A 22,642-nucleotide genomic window follows, 5' to 3' on the forward strand; every position below is an offset into this window, starting at 1 on the left:
GTCTTTCTGCCAGGCATGGCATGTGTATCTTCTTATTTACATTGCTTGATGATGACTTCTGTCTCTCCATGCTGAGAATTTAAGAGATATCATTGTGGGAGAGGCTGGAAGTCTTCCTGAACTGGTTGGGACAGAATCATAGAATCTAAAGGCCAGGGAGAGTTTACAGCTTCCTGAGGCCAGTCATGCTCTGAAGTTTAAATCTTCACCTACAAAAAATGGTCAGCCAGACTCTGTTAGAACCTTCATGGCCTCTGTCGTTGGGTAGTGCTGACACTTGGGTTTTGACTGGAACCCATTTGAGGTTCCAAGTCCACCACCGTGGAGATACTCAGAACAACTGAATTCCTGGCCTCCATGCCAGTTCCAATTTAGGTTTTCATGATGTTTCTCCTTCTCCGTTAACAAGTCTTTTAACCCGTGTTTCTCAGTCTTTTGAACACCAAGGCAGACATTGAAAATGATGATATTTGCATGGCGCCCTGGGGTAAACCAGAGGGGAGTTAAGGATGTCTGTCTGGGGCTTGGCGAAAATTATTACATTTTTCTTTATAGTGTATAATTATAAGAAAATAAAATACAAAATATTATGAAAGATGTTAAATATTAAATTTGTATTAAACTTCCAAATAAAATCTTTTCAAATGTTTGAAAGCAAAATTTAGCTTGCTTCCATGAACATAACTTTTAATACCAGGTTTTATGCTTGAAATGGCTGCATGAAATTCCTGATCAAGACTTGTTAATGAAGATTTATTCAAATTCTTGATAGCCATGATGGTCAAGGAACTATGATTAAAAATAACATTACCATTTTTACAACCTTTCAAAAATGTGTAGTAGTTGAAGTTATAGTTAAAGACTCTAATCACTCTTTCTTTACTTTCATTGACAAATGTAATGTTGAAATTTCTAGTGTTTATGAGAAAGGATTTCTAACCCAACTGAACTTTTTAATATTAAGTATTCCAAGGCCAAGCACGGTAGCTCATGTCTATAATCCCAGCACTTTGGAAGGCTGAGGTGGGCGGATCATTTGAGCTCAAGATTTGAGACCAGCTTAGGCAACATGGCAAAACCTCATCTGTACAAAAAAACCAAAAAAACAAAAATTAGTTGGGCATGGTGGTGCGGTGCCTGCAGTCCCAGGTACTCAGAAGGCTGAGGTGGGAAGATTGCTGGAGTCCAGAAGGCGAAGTGTGTTAGTCCATTTTCACACTACTGATAAAGACATACCCAAGACTTGGAAGAAAAATAGGTTTAATGGACTCACAGTTCTACGTGGCTGGGGAGGACTCACAATCATGGCTGAAGGTGAAAGGTGCTTCTTACATGGCAGCAGCAAGAGAGAGTGAGGCAGAAGCGAAAGCACAAACCCCTTATAAACCCATCAGATCTTGTGAGACTTATTCACTACCACAAGGACAGTATGGAAGAAACTGCCCCCGTGATTCAATTATGTCCCACCTGGTCACTCCCACAAGATGTGAGAATTATGGGAGTACAATTCAAGATGAGATTTGAGTGGGGACACAGAGCCAAACCATTTCACAGAGGTTGCTGTGAGCTGAGATGGCACCACTGTACTCCAGTCTGGGTGACAGAATGAGACCCTTTCTGAAAAGAAAAGAGAAGAGAAGAGAAGAGCAGAGCAAGGGAGGGGAGGGGAGCAGAGGGGAGGGGAGGAGAGTTCCCAAATATGTTGAAGCTCTGTTTTGCAGAATGCGTGCATGTTGTTAAAGCAGCCGTATGGATGCCTTCTGTATGGCTGCATCAGCCACATATGTCAGAAGCAGATTTACTGTGCATTGGTTACCTCTTTAGCCCGTTGCATCTTGGGCAGCAACTTCTACTACTTGCACAAGTCTAGTGAGACAGAACACTTACACAAGTTAAGCAAAGCAGCTTCATTTATTTATTTGTTTTAGAGAGAGTGTCTTGCTCTGTAGCCCAGATTGGAGTGCAGTAGCACAATTGTAGCTCACTGTGGCCTTGAACTACTAGGCCCAAGCAATCCTCCTGCCTCAGCTTGCTGAGTAGCTGGGATTACAGGCATGAGCTACTGGGCCCACTATGCAAAGCAACTTTATCACTTACAGTTAGGCAGCAAGAGCCTAAGCCTAGCATTCACGGTGAACCAGTCCCCCAAGGCTTAGGAAATCTGCAGAGGATGGATGGGATCTTGTCTGCATGGTCTCTACATGACATTACAGCTGAGGGACTCCAAAAGCAGTCGATTCTGGGTTTTATACCTGGAGACAATAGATCTTGCTCAGCTAAAATTTTGCAGGAAACCCTATTTTAGTGGGGACATGAACAGAACCCAGGCTGTTCTGGACAGTTACTCCTTATCTCAAGATGTTGTGTTCCCCGCATATTTTGCAGTTATTCTGAAAACCAAAGGCCAGAAAGTGGGGAAAGAGCTGGGTTTCTAAGGGGACTTGTCCTGCAACATGGAGAGAGATATTTGATATATGTGAAGAAAGAGGCTCTGGGCAGCACCAGAATCACATTTCTGCCCAGTTTCCTTTCCCCACCTGCACCCTCCAACCAGCAACACCTAAGGTGACACACTGTGCGCTTTGGGCCCCTGGAATATGAACTATTTCAGTAACAGCTCCTTGACCCCACTTTCAAGATGGGCAGGAGTGTCCCATGCTGCTGTTTGTGAAGGTTTGTGTTTCAGATGGTAGAGCATCTTCTTGTCCATGTTCAGTACATGCAAGCAGAGCAGGTGTTTTCCCCTTGGAGAACCATGAAGGGCATCCTCAGACCTCACTATGCTTGGATAATGTTTTGTAGAACCCCTACTAAGGCTACCTGGGCCAAAGCTGGCCGGCATGGGGTCTTTGGTTGTCCCAGGTCCTACTGAAGGGCTGAGGTATCCTGCAGCTCCAGGCAAAGCTCTTAACAATTCAGAGCACACCAGGATGCCAAGGCACACGGAAGATCTGCTCTTAGCCATTGCTTCCATGATGCAGATTCAAGTTTTTTCATCATCACTGTCTTCCTCTGATGGTCATGTCTGATTAATATATACCCTTTCCAACGCATAATGTTCATACCTGAACCCCAGGTGCAGCCTAATCAGCAAAGGAGACTCCCAGGAATACTCACCTCTCTTTACATATATATATATATATATATATATATATATATATATATATATATATTTTTTTTTTTTTTATATATGTATATATATATTTTTTTTTTTTTGAGGCACAGTTTTGCTCTTTTTGCCCAGGCTGGAGTGCAATGGCGTGACCTCAGCTCACCACAACCTCTGCTTCCTGGGTTCAAGTGATTCTCCTGCCTCAGCCTCCCTAGTAGCTGGGATTGCAGGCATGCACCACCACGCCTGGCTAATTTTTTATTTTTAGTAGAGGTGGGGTTTCTCCATGTTGGTCAGGCTGGTCTCAAACTCCCAATCTCAGGTGATCCGCCCACCTCGGCCTCCCAAAGTGCTGGGATTACAGTAGTGAGCCACTGCACCCAGCTGACATAGATATTGTACTTCTAAGGTGAATTTCTGGCATATACACAATGCTGCTGACTTGTATTACACTTCTTGAATTTTATAGACTTTAAGTGGATAAACTTGTCTGCAAACAAAGCTTCATCCGGCTTGTTGCCATATTCTGATAGGCAAGAACACTTTCAGTAAGGACCCCCCATGTTGAATGAATAAATGACACTTTTATTCCCAGAATAAACTTAATGAATATACTTTGAGCAGCACTGGACAACGTTGACCATTCCATTCTTTATTAATCTTTCATTTCCTTTGGCTGTCCTGACACCAACCTCTTCTGTTTCTCATCCTACCTTTCTAAGATTCCTTCTAAACCTTTTTCCTTATTCTTTGCCTACCTGTTGAATATTGACGTTTTCTATCTCTGCTTTTGTGATTTTTTCATCTGCACCCTCTTCCCCCCATGCCCGCCATTTCTACTTCCATTTGTATATGGCGAATTCCTGAAACTGTCTCTTGCCAAAAACTCTGTTCTGAGTTCCAGACTCATTTATCCAGCTGTTCATTTTTACCTGGAGGTCTCACAAGCCCCTCAACTCACCCTGTCTAAAATTGAACTCATGATGTTCCACCAACCCAAAAATATTTCACCTCAAATCATTTCTAAATTGATAAAAGACACTGCCATCTACAAGTCACAAGACAGGGAAATCATCCTCCATTCCTTTCTCTCCCTCGCCTCTCCACATCCAGTCAGCCACTAGGGATATTGACCCTGCCTCCTTTATGTCTTTCAAACCCCTTCTCCTCTCTTGCCCTTGGTCTCTGAGTTCAGTAAGGTAATGCTTGCAAGGTGTTGGCCCTGTGCCTGGCACATGGTACCTACAGCATACATGACAGCTGTTCCTGCTATTAGCAGTTGCTCCAAACCCTTGTTACCATTCACCTATACTGTCAGGAATTGTCTCCTGTTCTCATGCTTCCAGTCGTATCCCCCATTAAACCCATACCTTAAATTCCTTCAATCACTATTAATTTTTCTCATAGCATATATCTTATGATCTCTGTTCCCTGCTTACAAACCCTTCAGTGGCTCCCTATGGCCCATTGATTGAGTTTCTATGACTTCTGTTACTCATCACCTTTCCTGACCTCAGATTTTCCAGGATGGCTGACCAGCTGCTCATTTGTGCTACTGCTACGTGTACATTATCATAGTTAATCCAGGTCTCCAATCAATAAGGTAGAAACCGCTGACAGCATTTTAAATGGAAGTTTTTCCAGCATTGAAAACAAAATAAAATTGTAACGTCCAGCCTCCAGAAATCCTGTCATAGTATCATTTTTTTTTTCCAGATTGCTTCATAATTATTTCTTTAAATGTCTGCCTTCTCATTAATATGATGTGTGGGGAAAGGCCTGGGTCAGAGTCTTTGTCTCCACAGTGCCTGGCATGGTGCCTGATACTAAGTGTTTATTGAGCACCATTTGTGTGCCAAGGACTGCTCTAGGGTATGTGGAAACTATAAGGGACAAAATTCCTGCTCTCCCTGAGGGAAGCCTGTGCACTACCCATCACTTTCCAGTCTCTTTCCTACCCAAAGCCTGATGTTATTCACTGCATTTTCTGTGATTAGTAACATAAAGGGGGAAAAATCATTCAGAGAGAAAATATGAACTGTCAGATGAGAATGAAATTATAAGTGGTAAGAGGAGAATTAAATTAAGAGCAGTAAGCATCATGGATTTATAAAAACAAGTCATGTCAGACAAACTTAATTGCTTTTCCTGATAGAATTACCAAATTAAGGGATGGCGGGATACAATATCCTGAGAGCAGTTTCCTTCAACGACCAGGTAATGAATATTATTTTTGAAGTTAGCAGAGCCTTTTGAAATAGAATCAGTTGAAATTGTACCAAATGAATTCAAATTGACTTTGATGTGAGTCTGGTTCACTGACTTGACAACAGATTGGAGAGGAGAAAAACTAAGGCAACTACAAACAATATGGTGCTGAGCTTCAAGACACTGCCTAGCAGAAGCGTGGGGATCCTTATTCAGATGGATTTATCACAATCATTATTGGAGTCAAAGAATGATTTTTGTGGCATTTAAAAGACATCAAGAGAAAATCACAGTACTTGGGGGAAATCACTGCATGGAGCACAGAAATGAGATGCTTCTACACTATCATTACAACAGTGTGGCCCTTGGAGTGATAATAACCAATATCTTGCATAGTGCTTTAAACCTCTGCTACCCAGGGTATAAGTCTGCAGACAGCAGGAGCATGGGGGAGCATCTAGGAGCTTCTTAGAAATGCAGAGTCTCAGGCCTCACCCCAGTGAATCTGAGTCTGCATTGTAACAAAATCCCAGATGATTTGGATGCATGTTAAAGTTTGAGATGCATTGCTGGGTTTATTTTATATTATCCTATACAATTTGATTTTTAGATCTTTCTCAGAGGGGCGAGACTTTGTGTTGACCTAAAAAATCAGGGATTCAGCCCCAGTCTTAGCAATTCCGTTGTTTACTCTTTCCACCTTCCTTAAAATCAAGCATATGAAGCTGATGAAGTTGGTCCCTTGGGGAAGTTACTTAACCTCAGTGGGCCACACTGTGTTTATTTGTAAACAGGAGCTAACAACCTGGGCACCATTACAGTGTTTTTACATGCCACATGTGTATATAATACTTTCGCATCTTTTAACATCACTGAGTATATTATTATTCCCATTGCACACATATGGACACTGACATTTGGAGTGTTTATGTAATTGGCCTAAATTCATATTTTATTAAACAGCAGATCCAGGGTTTAAACCTAGGTCTGTCCGATTCCCAAAGCCACGTTATTTCATATACAGTATGAAAAGGGCTGTATCATAGCTATGAGTGACAGAGATTTCAGAAGCTGGGGCCAAGAGAGGGGTTTAGTTAGGAAATATTTGTTGAGGACCTATGACGTTGTAAGAACCCCTGAGAATATGCATTAGGGAATAAAACAGAACTGGGCCCTGCTTTGTTAAGTTTATAATCTAATGGAGATGGAAAATTTATGTGTGTGTGTATGTGTGTATTTTGAGGCAGGAGATATTGCTTGCAAGCTTTTTTGTTGGGATAATGCAGACATTAAGGATGATGGAAAATTGCTGTTAACTCTAAGCAACTGGATAATTTTTAGAACTGAGAGCATGGAAACAGATAAAAATATATAACATGCTATTGAACTGTTAATGACAAACTTTTAGCCAACCACTTTGCCTCTTTAAAATTTCTTCCAACCTTATTTAAAAAAAAACTTATAGGGCCCTTAGAGAATTCTATTATTCCCTGTATGCCAATAAGAGCTTTGGAAAGAAAAGGTAAAGCAAGAGATTAAAATGCCATCTCTTTTATCACTGACCTTGGCCTAGTATCTAGGTCCCACTCTCTTAGGTATTCAGATTGAATTAAGAGAAAGATACTTGTCTTCTGTGTGAGGTTGGTCTCCAGAAAACTTCTTGGTGACAAGTATTACAGAAATTCAAGAGCCCAGAGAGTTCTTAGTGGAGAGATGGTACATTGAAAAATCTGAAACTGACCAGGCACAGTGGCTCACTCCTGTAATCCCAGCACTTTAGGAGGCCAGGTGGGTGGATCACTTGAGGCCAGGAGTTCAAGACCGGCCTGAGCAACATGGCAAAACCCCCATCTCTACAAAAAATACAAAAAACTAGCTGAACATGGTGGTGCATGCCTGTAGTCCCAGCTACTCAGAAGGCGGAGGTGGCAGGATCACCTGAGCCCTGGGAGGTCAAGGCTACCATAAGCCGTCATTGCACCATTACACTTCAGCCTGGGTGGACAGAGCAAGACCCTGTCTCAAAAGAAAAAGAAAAGAAAAATCTGAAACGAAGCATCGCCCCAAAGCGTCTCTTCTAGTAAACTCTCCATTGTCCCTCCAGTTTTAGCCTAAATGTCCCTTCCTCAAAGAAGGCTTTTCTGATCCAGATCTGGTTAGGAGAATCAGAATCGGTGTCTGCTAAATGTTCCTGCGCAGCGTTCGTTTTTCCTTCAAAGCCCTCATCCAATTGTAATGGGTTTTTTATATCCCTCTGTCTCTCCTAACTCTCGGCTCTGTGAGGGTAGAGCCTGTGTCTCTTGTAATAAATGCTGTATCCCCAGGATCTAGCAGAGTGCGAGGCATATAGTAGGTGTTTAGAGTGTTACGTCAATGATTCAATAGTCATGCTATTCACCTATAAACATCAGATTTTTTTTTTTTTTTTTGAGACAGAATCTTACTCTGTCGCTCAGGCTGGAGAGCAATGGTGCAGTCTCGGCTCACTTCCACCTCCCGGATTCAAGAGATTCTCCTGCCTCAGCCTCCCGAGTAGCTGGGATTACAGGCACCTGTCACCACGCCTGGTTAATTTTTTTTTTTGAAACGGAGTCTTGTTCCGTCGCCAAGGCTGGAGGGCAGTGGCGTAATCTCTGCTCACTGCAAGCTCCACCTCCTGGGTTCACACCATTCTCCTGCCTCAGCCTCCTGAGTAGCTGGGACTACAGGCAACTGCAACCACGCCCAGCTAATTTTTTGTATTTTTAGTAGAGACGGGGTTTCACCGTGTTAGCCAGGATGGTTTCGATCTCCTGACTTCGTGATCCACTCGCCTCAGCCTCCCAGAGTGCTGGGATTACAGGTGTGAGCCACTGCGCCCAGCCAATTTTTTAAATTTTTAGTAGAGATGGGGTTTCACCATGTTGGCCAGGCTGATCTCGAACTCCTGACCTCAAGTGATCCACCCACCTCAGTCTCCCAAAGTGCTGGGATTAAAGGCATGAGCCATGTGCCCGGCCCAACATCTGATATTTTTTAAAGTACATTTTTGCCCATTTTAAATGTGGTGCGATAAATCTCTTTTATTGTTATTATTTTTTGTATGTGGTAAAACATACATAACATAAAATTTACCATCTTCACTATTTTAAAGCATACAGTTTGGTGATACTGAATACACTCACATTGTTGTGCAACCATCACTACCATTCACCCATAGAATTTTTTTCATTTTGCAAAACTGACACTCTCTACGTATTACAAAATAACTCCCCATTTCCTTCTCCTCCCAGCCCCTGGCAACCATCATTCTACTTTCTTTCTGTCTCTATGAATTTGAATACTCTAGGTACCGCATGTAAGTGGAATCATACAGTATTTTTAATTTTCTTTTCTTTTCTTTTTTTTTTTTTTTGAGATGGAGTCTTGCTCTGTCACCCAGGCTGGAGTCCAGTGGCGCCATCTCAGTTCACTGCAACCTCTGCATCCTGGGTTCAAGCGATTCTCGTGCCTCAGCCTCCTCCTGAGTTGCTGGGATTACAGGCACCCACCACCACGCCCAGCTAATTTTTTGTATTTTTTAGTAGAGACGGGGTTTCCTCAAGTTGGCCAGGCTGGTCTTGAACTCTTGACCTCAAGTGATCCACTCACCTCGGCCTCCCAAAGTTCTGGGATTACAGGTACCTGGCCACAGTGTTTTTTCTTTAAAGGCCTTTTATCTTTCTGAATTGGTAAGGGACACAAACTTATGTGGTCTTGTTTGGTAGAGTGAGGTTCTTAAGACTCTGATTCAAAGAGAACTCTGGTTATTCTTGGCCTATTTGTATTTATAGAATCAGAGATTAATAGATGAGGAAGACATGTAACAGATCATCTACTTCAGACTTTTAAGTCCCAAGTATAAGATTTATTGCTAGACTGAAATTCAAATGGTGCAGGAATGGTGAACCCAGTATTTCCCCCTGTCTGTCAACACACAGAATGTGGTAATCCAAGGCTATGCGATTAAGACAGTGGTTCACCCAAACATTACTTATTTTCACATCTTATCAAGGCTGCCAGTGTAGTATTGGAGGGAAAGCGCAGAATCAACCCAAGACACGCAAATAAGAAATAAAAACATGATGAATGTGGCAGACATCCTCGGGTGGCCATTTAATACCTGAATCTGGGTCACAGTGAAGGGACTGGCTCTAGTCTCTGACTTAACAAGCCTGGTCAATTTACATGATTTCTGTCTCTGCTTTAGCTGGAAGATACTCACCAAACAAACAAACAAACAAACAAACAATGAATCTTGATGGTTTGGAGGCAACAGAGAGGGAGAGGCCTTGCAAAAATTCAGATCCGCACATGCAACATCTCTTGGCAGGTCAGTGAATTGGCAACTAACAGCTGTACAGTAAGATTTCTGAGACAAATATTCAGATTACTATCAATACGACTCAAATGATCCTCCTGTGTGTTGCAGGGAGGAGGAGGGGGAGAGGTAGAAGTGTTCATGGTGGCTTAGCAACATGGCCAGGGGCTAAAATGGGAGTCTCCTTTGAGGCTTTAAGCATCACCAGATTCTGAGGAGCATGCAGAGCAAAGAACTAAGACCCCAAGTCTTGCAACCTAGTTTGGGACATGGGAAGGGGTGCAAAATTTAAGGAGGGATGCAGATCATTATTGGAACCAGTAATTTGAAAAGTAAGGGATTAGCAAGCAGCAGTTCAAGCATAAGCAGGCAGAGGTCTGGGACAAGAGCCAGGCCTGGGGTGTTTGTGACCATGGCCTAGGTATGGGCCATACCAACAGGCTTAAAGGACTAGGCATAGGAAGACATACTTTGTGCAAATGGCTAAACTGATTGCATTTATTTGACTATATAGATTTGTTCATGTAGACTATGTAGATTTAACTGTGTAGATTTGTCACGATCTTCTTTCCCTAAAACCTGCTTCCTCCATATCTTAGATGTTGGCCAAAACTTTGTGGCCAGCCTGGTATCCTGATTACAGATCAACCACCTGGATGCCAAACAGTGTACCTGTGGGAACTTTTGCAAGATGTGCTCTCTACTCCCAATGATTTGGCCTGGAATTAGAAATGTGAACTCCACTTTGAGAATTTTGCAGGTGTCTGGGAAGCGTTGGGTCCCGTACAAAACAATTCTCATATCTTCAACACAGATTTATCTTTTACTTATGCAGAGATGATAATGGGCTGCCATTCGTTCCTTCAACTTCCTTTGACTATTGAAAGAAATAGATCTACTATAGAGTTTGTTGAGAATCTTTGTAGTCCAAGTTCAAGTAAAAACACATTATATCATGGATAAAATGGTTTCAGAAATCAATGGACAAGTTTATGTTAGTTTTTGCAACCTCAGGTCCCACTGCCAGGCCAGGTAATGCTTTCCTTCTTGGATCCCATGTTGTGTGCTTCAGTCTGAATAACATTAAAAATATTTCTCTTAGCAGGATGCGGTGGGGTTGTTTTCTTTTTTAATTTCAAATAACACCACTCCTTGAACTGGGAACAAACAATTCACTTGCAGCTCGGCTCTGCTTTTATTTGTAATTTTCACATAAATCAACTTATATGAAAATGTATTCATAATTTGAGCTTTCTCTATAGCGATAAAATGTTTCTGCTTCTGTGGTAGAAAATAGCTTATTATGCAAACAACATTGCCACTCTTACATTATGCATGGGATTTACCTGGAGAACATCACAAAAGCTTCAGGAAAAAAAAAAGCCAGGGAGGGTGTAGTAGGGTGCTTCGTTTACTGCACCATTTACCTATAATAATTAGCTACAAATGAACTAATATCTGTATTTAGCAACTTATTTAATATTGCTTTGGTTAATTCAGTGAAACAATGGAGAAAAAGAAAAAAATACAAGGGAGGTCTCCTGACAAATGGTGCCTTTCAGGATGTCAGCTCCATGCAAAATGAGATCTGGTGGTTTCAAACTTAGGCCAGTGGTGGTGAGTAATTAATGGCCAACTCATTTGAACTTGTGTGCTTGATCTAATTTGGGATATTGGGAGTTCACACTGATTTGCCTTTAAAAAGAATGTCACTGTCAAATAAGGTGATTGTGTAAGATTGATATGGAGAACTTGGACTTGGATGTACAGCACATTTTATATTTAGAGAGGCAGCAGCAAACAGTGTGATTACTAAACTTGTGTGCAATGGGACCACCATCCCGGAGAAAAAGATGGTGTCCTTTCTACATAGGATTCAAGCAGGGATCACTTTAGGCGTAAATGGTTTATGATATTTATTTTTTTCAATCATAGAACAAATATGTTTTGAGTGTCTTTTCATTGTGTTCAGGCCTGTGGATAAAACAATAATGCAATATGGCCCCTGCTCTTATGTTGCCTCCATTGTAGTTGGGGAGTGGGGCTGGCAAGCAAAGAACAAGTAGCACAAATAAATAAAATAATTGCAATAAGAATGATAAATGCTGTGAAGGAAATACACAAGGAGCATAATTCAAGGGGTTATGGAGTGGTCCAGTACCCCTGGGATAATAGAGTATAATCTTCGACAAATGATTTAACGTACCTAAATTTATCATGTGTAAATTATAAAGAAATATGTGTGCATGAATTATCATTACTTTAGGTGTTGTCAACCAACGCACAGTTGCCCCTTGTGAGTCTGCCATCTTAAATCACTGGCAGTGGTCTGTTTGCTCCATCTGGACCATCCCATTTCAAAGGATCAAATACCGAGGAGATTATTCTGTAGTTGTAGCTTTCCAGCAATTCATATTTCTTCTTTGCAGGGCTTGTGGCTGCTCTATTGTGTGTTCTCCAAAAGGCAGCTTTCTTCTATTGGTTCTGCTACAGGACTTCTGCTCACCCTTGTTTAAGTCAGGATTTCAAGATCCTCCCTAGAAAGATGAAGTAGTAGTAAATGATAGACCACGCACCAGGCCTCAAATCAGAAGCCTGGTGTTCCACTCCCAGCTTTATTTCTTAATGGGTGCCTGACTTTAGTCAAGTTATATTCTTTTCAGAATACCAGCTCCTTGTCATGATTAAAAGGTATGTAACAACAATACCTTCTCTAATCATATCTAGTAATAACTCTCTAAGTTATTATGAAGTAAAATGAAAATTCATAAATTATTTAAATAATTTCATGCCACAGGGAAAACAAAGGACAGTTCATTTGTTCACTTTACAAAGCTAGGATAATCTGATAATTGTATGTTCACTTATAAATGTGGATGGAAAAAGTCTGACTAAAACATTAGTTTATTGAATGTAGCATTGTATAAAATGAATGACACACCGTGACTAGGAGGGTTTATTTTTGTAAGTAAAGCTATTTTGATATAAGAAAATCTACAAGTTAATAATTCTTCAAATTAAAGTAAAAGAGGAAAAAGAGTAATAGGATTAAATCATTAGATGCTATAATATAATTTTGTAAAATTAAATAGCCATTCTTTTTTTAAAAAAAATTTCACCTTTTATTTTAGATTTTAGGGGTACATGTGCAGGTTTGTTGCATGGCTACATTGTGTGTTGCTGAGGTTTGGGATATGGATGATCCTGTCACCCAGGTAGTGGGCATCATAGCCAATCGGTAGTTTTTCAGCCCAATCCCCCCTCCCTCTCTTCTCCCTCTAGTAGTCCTCAGTGTCCCTTGTTGCCATCTTTATGTCCATGTGGACTCAATGTTTAGATCCCACTTATAAGTGAGAATATGTGGTATTTTGATTTTCTGTTCCTGAGTTAATTTGCTTAGGACAGTGGCCTCCAGCTGCATCCACGTTGCTGTAAAGGACATGATTTTGTTCTTTTTCATGGCTGTGCAGTATTCCATGGCAAAAATGTGCCATATTTTCTTTAATCCACCATGTATGGGCACCTAGGTTGATTCCATGTCATTGCTATCATGAATAGTGCCGCAATGAACATATGTGTGCATGTGTCTTTTTGATAGAATGATTTATTTTATTTTGGATAATAGCCAGTAATGGAATTGCTAGGTCAAATAGTAGTTCTATTTTAAGTTCTTTAAGAAATCTCCAAACTGATTTCAACAGTGACTGAACAAATTTACATTCCCACCAACAGTGTATAGGCATTTCCTGACTAGTGTGAGATTGTGTCTCCTTGCGGTTTTGATGTTCATTTCTCTGATGATTAGTGATGTTGAACATTTTTTTATATGTTTTTTGGCCCCTTGTATGTCTTCTTTTCAGAAGTGTCTGTTTATTTCTATTGCCCTTTTTATCCCCCTCTTTCCCAGTTATATGAGAGAGGAAATGTTGACCATTTTTAAATGGGGTTATTTGGTTTTTTTTTTTTTTCTTGTCGATTTGTTTAAGTTCTTTACAGATTCTGGGTATTAGATTTTTTTCTTTTTCTTTTTGAGATGGAGTCTGGCTCTGTCACCCAGGCTGGAGTGCAGTGGCACGATCTTGGCTCACAGCAACCTCTGCCTCCCAGGTTCAAGAGATTCTCCTGCCTCAGCCTCCTGAGCATCTGGGACTACAGGTGCGTGCCACCATTACAATTTTTGTAATTTTATTAGAGATGGGTTTCATCATATTGGTCAGGCCGGTCTCAAACTCCTGACCTCAGGTGATCTACCCGCCTCGGCCTCCCAAAGTGCTTGGATTACAGGCATGAACTACTGTGCCTGGTCAGATTTTTTATTTTTATTTTTATTTTTTTGACGCAGGGTCTTATTCCATTGCCCAGGCTGGAGTGCCAGTGATGTGATCTCAATTTACTGCAATCTTCCCTTCCCGGGCTCAAATGATCATCCCACCTTAGCCTCCCTAGTAGCTAGGACTACAGGTGCGTGCCACCGCATCCAGCTAATTTTTGTATTTATTTTTTGATAGAGATGGAGTTTTGCCATGTTGCCCAGGCTGGTCTTGAACGCCTGGGCTCAAGGGATCCTCCTGCCTCAGCCTCCCAAAGTGCTGAGATTACAGACATGAGCCACCACACCTGACAAAATTCGTAGGAATAATTTGATAAGATTCATAACCCCTGGCCAGGTACCGTGGCTCACACCTGTAATCCCAGCACTTTGGGAGGCTGAGGCGGGTGGATCACCTGAGGTCAGGAGTTCAAGACCAGCCTGGCCAACATGGTGAAACCCCGTCTCTACTAAAAATGCAAAATATTAGCCAGGCGTGGTGGCAGGCGCCTGTAATCCTGGCTACTCAGGAGGCTGAGGCAGGAGAATTGCTTGAACCTTGGGAGGAGGAGGTTGCAGCGAACCAAGATCACACCATTGAATTCCAGCCTGGGCAACAAGAGCGAAACTCTGTCTCAAAAAAAAAAAAAAAAGAAAGAAAGAAAAAAAGGAAAAAGAAAAAGTTAAAAAAAAAAAAAAGATTTGTACCCCTCTAAAAAAACCTTTAAAAATCATATTGGATAAATGGAGAAATGTATAATCATTGACATGAATCACTCAAAACTGTAAAATTTTCCGTTTTTTCAAAATCAGTAAATACATATTTGCAGTTACATTGAAAATCTTAATGGAAATCTTAAAATAGTTGAGAAAATTATGCAAAAGAGGAATAAGAAATACCTTACTGGATAAAAGTAACTTTAGGGCCGGGCACGGTGGCTCACGCCTGTAATCCCAGCACTTTGGGAGGCCGAGGCGGTGGATCACTTGAGATTGAGAGTTCGAGACCAGCCTGACCAACATGGAGAAAACTTGTCTCTACTAAAAATACAAAATTAGCTGGGTGTAGTGGCGCATGCGTGTAATCCCAGCTACTTGGGAGGCTGAGGCAGAAGAATCGCTTGAACCCGGGAGGCGGAGGTTGCGGTGAGCCAAGATCGCACCACTGCACTCCAGCCTGAGCAACAGGCTCCTCTAGTCAGGTAACATTTTTCCAAATATACTCCAGGAACTAAGACTTCAGAGTCCTAAATGTCCAGATCTTCACATCCCAAGTATTTCTCTTCAGACTCAAATCATCAATGTCAAAAAAAATTACATTAGACAATGAGAACAATTTATGAAACTTAGATTAAAAAGCCCCTTGGTTGTGAAGTGATGTGATCCAAGCCCCTTGGATGTGAAGTTAGCCTCCACAGGGAAGAAACTTAGGACCTATGAAATTCTTAAAGGACACACCAGTCTCACAGCTTGTGATGCTGTGATGTAAGGAGACTCACATCTCCCGAATTAAAACTCAGCTCTCGTTCCACTGCCCCCACGCTACCTCACAATACAGGCAAAAGAGGCTAAGCTTATTCCAAATGGAAATGTTTTTTTCACCTATGAATTTATTTACAGGCTATTGTAATGAACCGTAAGTATCACACAGCCCTGAAAATATTCTGCTGTTTTAAACTCTTAGTTTTCAAGATAGAGTAAACAGAAATTTTCATAGGCTTGTAATGACCACATCCTGCAAGACCTGGCATGACACTTAAAGTCAAACTGATGCCAACTTCTACCCATTCCATTTTACATTTTACTGCCATCCAAGCAAAAATTAGGAACAGTTTGCAGTCCAGTGTGAACTAGAAGCCTCCTGGTCCAATGCCACTGTTCCCTAGGTGTCTGACGGAAGGCAAGTTATTTAGGAGAGGCAAGCTGGTGGAATGGACAAAGCACACACTTAGGAATTAGGGAGCAGCTGTAGCTTATGACTTTGTGTGTCTCTGTTTGCAAGGCTTAGAAGTGTGTAGATAATGATCACAAGCACTTTCTGTTGTTTGCAACCTGTGAACAAATGCCAGCAACTGACTGACTGGCTGAGCTGGATGGGTCCCCCAGAGGATGAGTCGCTGGCAGCTGTTCCTGGTGTATCTTCATGCATAGTTACTTGTGATAGAAGAAATAAAATTGGAGCAAGAGAACAACTTGGCTTCATTCCTTTGGTGCTGGGAAAGGGTTGTGTCTTGAACTCATCTGTCTGTATCCTGTTAAGAGTAGCTCAGATGTAAATTTCAAATTAAATAAGAACGTCTAAGAGAATGCATTATGAACTCAGTGCTCAATGAACAAAATAAAAATTATTGCAGTCAACGGAGTTAATTTTACCCTGGGGATGAGTTTATATTTTTTTCTCTTTAAGCATGCTTGGAATTCAGTCCTGGGAGTCAAATATTGACATTTACAAGATGACTTCTTATACTATATGTCAATGAGAATGAGTGACTCTAACTGCACACGACAGTTGGAACAAATCTCGCAAAGATAATGTTTAGCCAAAGAAGCCAGACGCAAGAGTACATTCTGTGATTCTATTTACAGAACATCCCAAAACAGGCAAAACTAATCAATGGTGTGAGAAGTCAGGAAAATGACTGCCCATGGGGTCAGGAGTGACACAGGAAGGAACAGGGAGAGCTAGAGGTGCTGGACAGCTGAATGTGATCAATTTCTTTTTCTTTCTTTCTTTTTTTTTTTTTTGAGACGGAGTCTTGCTCTGTTGCCCAGGCTGGAGTGCAGTGGCACAATCTCGGCTCACTGCAACCTCTGCCTCCTGAGTTCAAGCAATTCTCCTGTCTCAGCCTCCCGAGCAGCTGGGATTACAGGTGCCCACCACCATGCCCTGCTAAGTTTTGTATTTTTAGTAGAGATGGAGTTTCATCATGTTGGCCAGGCTGATCTCAAACTCCTGACCTCAAGTGATCTGCCCATCTTGGCCTCCCAAAGTGCTGGGATTACAGGCATGAACCACCACATCCTGCCAATTTCTTGATCGAGGTGCTGAGTACATGAGTATGTTCAATTTTTTTTATTATTATTTATTTTTGTTGTTGTTTTGAGACGGAGTCTCGCTCTGTCGCCCAGGCTGGAGTGCAGTGGCACGATCTCGGCTCACTGCAAGTTCCACCTCCCGGGTTCACGCCATTCTCCTGCCTCAGCCTCCCGAGTAGCTGGGTCTACAGGCACGCACCACCACATCCAGCTAACTTTTTGTATTTTTAGTAGAGACGGGGTTTCACCATGTTAGCCAGGATGGTCTCGATCTCCTGATCTCATGATCCGCCCACCTCAGCCTCCCAAAGTGCTGGGATTACAGGCATGAGCCACTACGCCCGGCCGCATGTTCAGTTTTTAAAAATCTCATCAGCCTGTACACTTTCGGTGAGTATACTTTTCTTATGTATGTCAATAAAAAGTAAAAACAAAAAAAAATCAATTTATTGTGCCCTTCGTACCTTCTGTTCCTTTAATTGGCATCAAGTGTCCCTGGTAGATGGCAAACATTCTTCCTCCTCCATCCCACTTCCATCCTATGGGTAAACCTTTAATAAGGGCTATAATTGATTAATATTAAACTGGAGACCTTGACTGCTTAGAGAGAGTTCATTTATTATAGTCTTTTCTACCTAATATTTACTGAGGGACAGCCTGATAGAACAGGTGCAGAGAGTTTGAAATAAATGTTAGGCATTAGGAAAATAAGGCCCATTAACCCCACACAGTGAAGGGTGGTGTAATTATAAGTAAAAAGTCGACTTTCACCCTCTTCACAAATTTGTGGAGGCCTGGTCATCTAACCAGGCGTTTAATCTCTGTCGTGGGTAGTTTGTTCGTTTATTCTGTTTAGAGGCAGAACATTGATTGGGAAACCTCTGGAGATCTTTTCTGGCCTTTTGGTTTCAGATAATTAAGTCTATTAGGGGTGATACATATGAATAGCCAAGCCATACAACTTTTCAAGCATGGTTAGGAGATGGGACAATGTTCTCAAACAAGTAAGACCTTCAGCCTCCTGGGGCTGCTAGTGAGACCACTGCTGCTTGTTCTTCAGGAGCAAGGACAAAGCAGAGATTACACGGGGATGAACGAAGATGCAATCTGCATAGTTGGCCCCTCAGAACATCTTCAGGCTCGGTGGCGTCTTTTCAGTTCCTGTCCCCCCACCTTCCTCCTGAGGCCATCCCCGCTGCTCATGGCCACGCAAATCTCTTATTTCACCCCCATTTCTGTTGTGATCTCCTAGTACCCACCCCCTGGACCAAACCATCTCTTGCCACTGCATTTCATTCCCAGGTGCCATTTTGGACCACTTCTGTCTTTGAGGGATGGCATCCACCATTTAGCACTTTCCTTACGTTACCGTGTCTCCTTTCTCCAAGAAGACTCTATCTCAGATTACCTTGAAAAGTTTCCTAACTAGCGATCTTACTGCCTCTTTTCCATGGATCACTGACTTTTAGCTGGCCTTAAAAGGACAAAGAAAGGCCAGGCGCGGTGGCTCGTGCCTGTAATCCCATCCCTTTGGGAGGCGGAGGAGGGCAGATTACTTGAGGTCAGGAGTTTGCGACCAGCCCGGCCAACATGGCGAAACCCCCTCTCTACTAAAAATACAAAAATTAAATGGGCGTGGTGGCATATGTCTGTAATCTCAGCTACTTGGGAGGCTGAGGCATGAGAATTGCTTGAACCAGGTGGAGGTTGCAGTGAGCCGAGATTGCACCACTACACTCCAGCCTGGGCAATAGAGTGAGACCCTGTCTCAAAAAAAAAAAAAAAAAAAAGGAAAGAAAGAAAAGAAAAGAATACATTTTCTCATTAAAAAAAAAGTGCTAGTCTTTCTTTAGCATGCCTCAGTTCAAATGTTACTTCCTTCTAGAACACTCTCTAACCTCCCTTTCTAAAGTGAGTTCATCATTTTCATCATATCACCTTGTTTCTTTTCCTAATTACTACTGAAATGATCTTATTTGTTTACGTTTGCTGTCTAATTCTCTACTTCCTCACGAATGTCATCTCTGTGAAGAAAGCCTTACCTATCTTATTCACTGTAATATGCTAATGTGAACAGGACTTTGCACCATGATAGGACTCAATTAATATTCCTTTTTTTTTGAGACAAGGTTTTGCTCTGTCACCCAGGCTGCACGGCCAGTGGCACAATTGCAGTTGCCACTCACTGCAACCTCAAACTCCTAGACTCCAGCAAGCCTCCCATCTTAGCCTCCCAAGTAGCTGGGACCACAGGCATGAACCACCACACCCGGCCAATTTTTTATTTTTTATAGAGATGGAGTCTTGCTATGTTTCCCAGACTGGCCTTAAACTCCTGGCCTCAAGTGATCCTCCCACCTCAGCCTCCCAAAGTTGGAGTTACAGGTGTGAGCCACTGTGCCTGGCCAATGTTCTTTAAATGAGCAAATGAGTCATTAAATACGCTCTAAAGCTTGAAGAAAGTTTGAGTGACTCCCACTTGTGGTATAGTATATGAAAGTTAAAATAGCCTTAATTAGTGGGATAAATTCTTAGACAAGTGATTTTCTTGCAAAACCCAACTGGCCAAAAACCACAGAACACCCACTTGGATTAGTTACACTGTGATGCTGATGTGAACTTTCTTGGGATCATTGTCAATAACTGGCCTATGATGGAGGGAGATGGTACTTCCAAAGTGCAGCTTCTGGTTCCTCACTCTGGAGAGAAGTGTGGCTTTTAGCTAGCCGAGTTGGGAAGGCCTCCAAGGTTAATCCTGAGTTAAGCTTTAGAATCTGACTCCCCAGGGAGACCTAGGAAAAGCTAAGATTTTACATTAATATGTAACCAAAACTTAAACTCATATTTCAGCAACAAAGAATAGTAAATAATGTATTGCTTCATGAAGATTTGCTTATTTACTTACATTATTTATAAGTTATGTTGGGAATAGACTTGGCCTGCTCCGCTTTGTTCACAGTAACATTCCATAAATATAACAGCAAGCAATAAAATAGCATTGATTCCAAAGTGAACTCATAGCTTCCTATAACATCAAACATAAAAGCTGTGTTACAATGATAAATACTAAATCTTTAAAATATCTTTAAAATATCATTGGCTTTTTACTACTATTACTTATGCAGTATGTATTTCAGATTTTCATATTCAGCATTGTACTTTTTTGCATGTGAATTATGTCCTGAAGCTTTTGGTGCCATCTATATAAAACAGACGTTTTGAACTTTTGGATGAGTGGCAGAAGAACTTGATTCTGATTCAAAACGTCATTCTAAGTTGTCTACACAATTTCAGGAAGAGAATAAATGGCAAAAAAAAAAAAAAACAACAACAAAAAACCAAAACTTTGCCTTTTTTTTTTCTATGAGTGAGAAGTTCAAGCAATCCAGGCAAAAAAGTGGGAGCTGAACAGAAAAGTCTTCTATTCTTCCTGTGATAAGAAACATCCTTGACGGGCGCAGTGGCTCATGCCTGTAATCCCAGCACTCTGGGAGGCCGAGGGGGTCTGATCACGAGGCAGGAGATAGACACCATCCTGGCTGACACGGTGAAACCCCGTCTCCACTAAAAAAATATACAAAAAAAAATTAGCCGGGCGTGGTGGTGGGTGCCTGTAGTCCCAGGTACTCGGGAGGCTGAGGCAGGAGAATGGCGTGAACGTGGGAGGCGGAGCTTGCGGTGAGCAGAGATCGCGCCACTGCACTCCCGCCTGGGTGACAGAGCGAAACTCGTCTCAAAAAAAAAAAAAAAAAAAAAAAGACTGGGCGCGGTGGCTCACACCTGTAATCCCAGCACTTTGGGAGGCCAAGGCGGGTGGATCACGAGGTCAGGAGATCGAGACCATCCTGGCTAACACGGTGAAACCCCGTCTCTACTAAAAATACAACAACAACAAAAAATTAGCTGGGCGTGGTGGCGGGCGCCTGTAGTCCCAGCTATTCGGGAGGCTGAGGCAAGAGAATGGCGTGAACCCGGGAAGTGGAGCTTGCAGTGAGCCAAGATCATGCCACTGCCCTCCAGCCTGGGCGACAGAGCGAGACTCCGTCTAAAAAAAAAAAAAGAAAAGAAATGTCCTTGTTTTCTTGCTTGGCTTGTCCTAGAGTTTTCTTAAGGTTCTGAGGTCTCTCCATGGCTTCATATTGGTCTGATGGAATCCAATACAGGGGTTACTTTGCAGTGAATGAGATATAGGTATGGATTAATGTTAAGGTCTGGATCTTGGAATTAGGTAGATCTGGGCTCAAGCGCTGGCTCTGCTTGTTAATATAAGTTGTGTGTCCTTGGGCCATTGACTTAACCATTTGTGCCGCAATTTTCTTGTCTGTAAAACAGAGACACAAATGTAGGTATTAGGTATAATACGTTATACCTAAAAACGTAGTGAGGATCCAATAAGATAATATTTATCGAGCGCAATCTCTGACACATACTGAGGGCCTGTAAATGGGCTGATACAGAGGAGCTAAAGGAATCCTGGCTGTGTAACTAAAACAAGATTTGCAAATTATCTGACATTTATGATGGAAATAGCTTATTTGAAATGGTCATAATTATACCTTGAAACCTCACCCTAACACTATTTAGTATAAGGCATGTCTGTCTTGGACCGTTTTCAAGGAAATATTTTTAAACTGATTTAACAAAAAGACCTTGTCATAAAGCGGATTTATGCATGTCTGTTTCTATGGCAAATGCTTGAGAGCAGTGTGAATATATTTTAAAAACACAATCTGTGATCTAGGTGAGTCTGAGCGTTGGATGATTCTCTCTCTCTTTTTTTCCACTATGAAGGCACAGCTGTGTTTTCAGTGTAGCTGTAGACTGGAACAGGGATGAGATGGGGGGGATGCAAGCCCAGGGAGGGGTGGAAAGTGAGGAGGGCTGCACGTGGCTCCAAAATGGAACCAGTTAAAGCAAGCCTCACTTTATGGGCCACCACTCTCCACCCTGCACATCGGGTAGGTCTGTTTTTGACAGGCAGATTGGAAAGCAGTCACTCAGACGGTTAGATCCCCCTTGTGAGGTGACCTAAATTACAGCCTCAGTGTGCTGAGACACAGGGGATTTGTTACAAAGTTATTTTCTATCTCTTATGACATCCTCAAGACTTATTTAATCCTCTCTCAAAGTTTCAAGAATACATAAGAATTATGGTATCTTGTTGGGGAGGATCTCTTTTTTAAAATTTAACCTTTTAATTTGAATTTTTTCAGCCCTACTGAAAAGTTGCAAGAGTGATAAAATCAGTTGTCTTTACCTAGATTGATCCATTGTTAGTATTTTGCCACATTTGCTCTATAGATGCATGTCTATGATATGATACATGATATGTAACAAATTCTATTTTTTGCAGAACCCTTTGAGAATAAATTGCAGAGATCATAATGGTGTCAGCAAATATTTTCTAATAATATTAAGTGCCTTGGCTGGGCATGCTGTAATCCCAGCACTTTTGGAGACTGAAGCGGGCAGATCACCTGAGATCCACTGAGATCAGGAGTTCGAGACCAGCCTGGCTAACATGGTGAAACCCCATCTCTACTACAAATGCAAAAATTAGCCAGGTGGGTGGTGGGCGCCTGTAATCCCAGCTACTTGGGAGGCTGAGGCAGGAGAATTGCTTGAACATGGGAGGGGG

At 41.8% G+C, this 22,642-nt stretch overlaps 1 long non-coding RNA gene across 1 annotated transcript in view; it reads left to right on the top strand.

The window, feature by feature from the left end:
- Positions 1-15,932: 15,932 nt before the first annotated feature.
- Positions 15,933-22,642, top strand: part of LOC129397588 (uncharacterized) — a 49,650-nt gene continuing 42,940 nt past the window's right edge. The window contains exon 1 of the long non-coding RNA XR_008625133.2: positions 15,933-17,394. This is a non-coding gene — a long non-coding RNA (uncharacterized LOC129397588). The remainder of the gene's footprint in view (positions 17,395-22,642) is intronic.

Source organism: Pan paniscus, chromosome 3, assembly GCF_029289425.2.
Source record: "Pan paniscus chromosome 3, NHGRI_mPanPan1-v2.0_pri, whole genome shotgun sequence".
NCBI classification, from domain to species: Eukaryota; Metazoa; Chordata; class Mammalia; order Primates; family Hominidae; genus Pan; species Pan paniscus.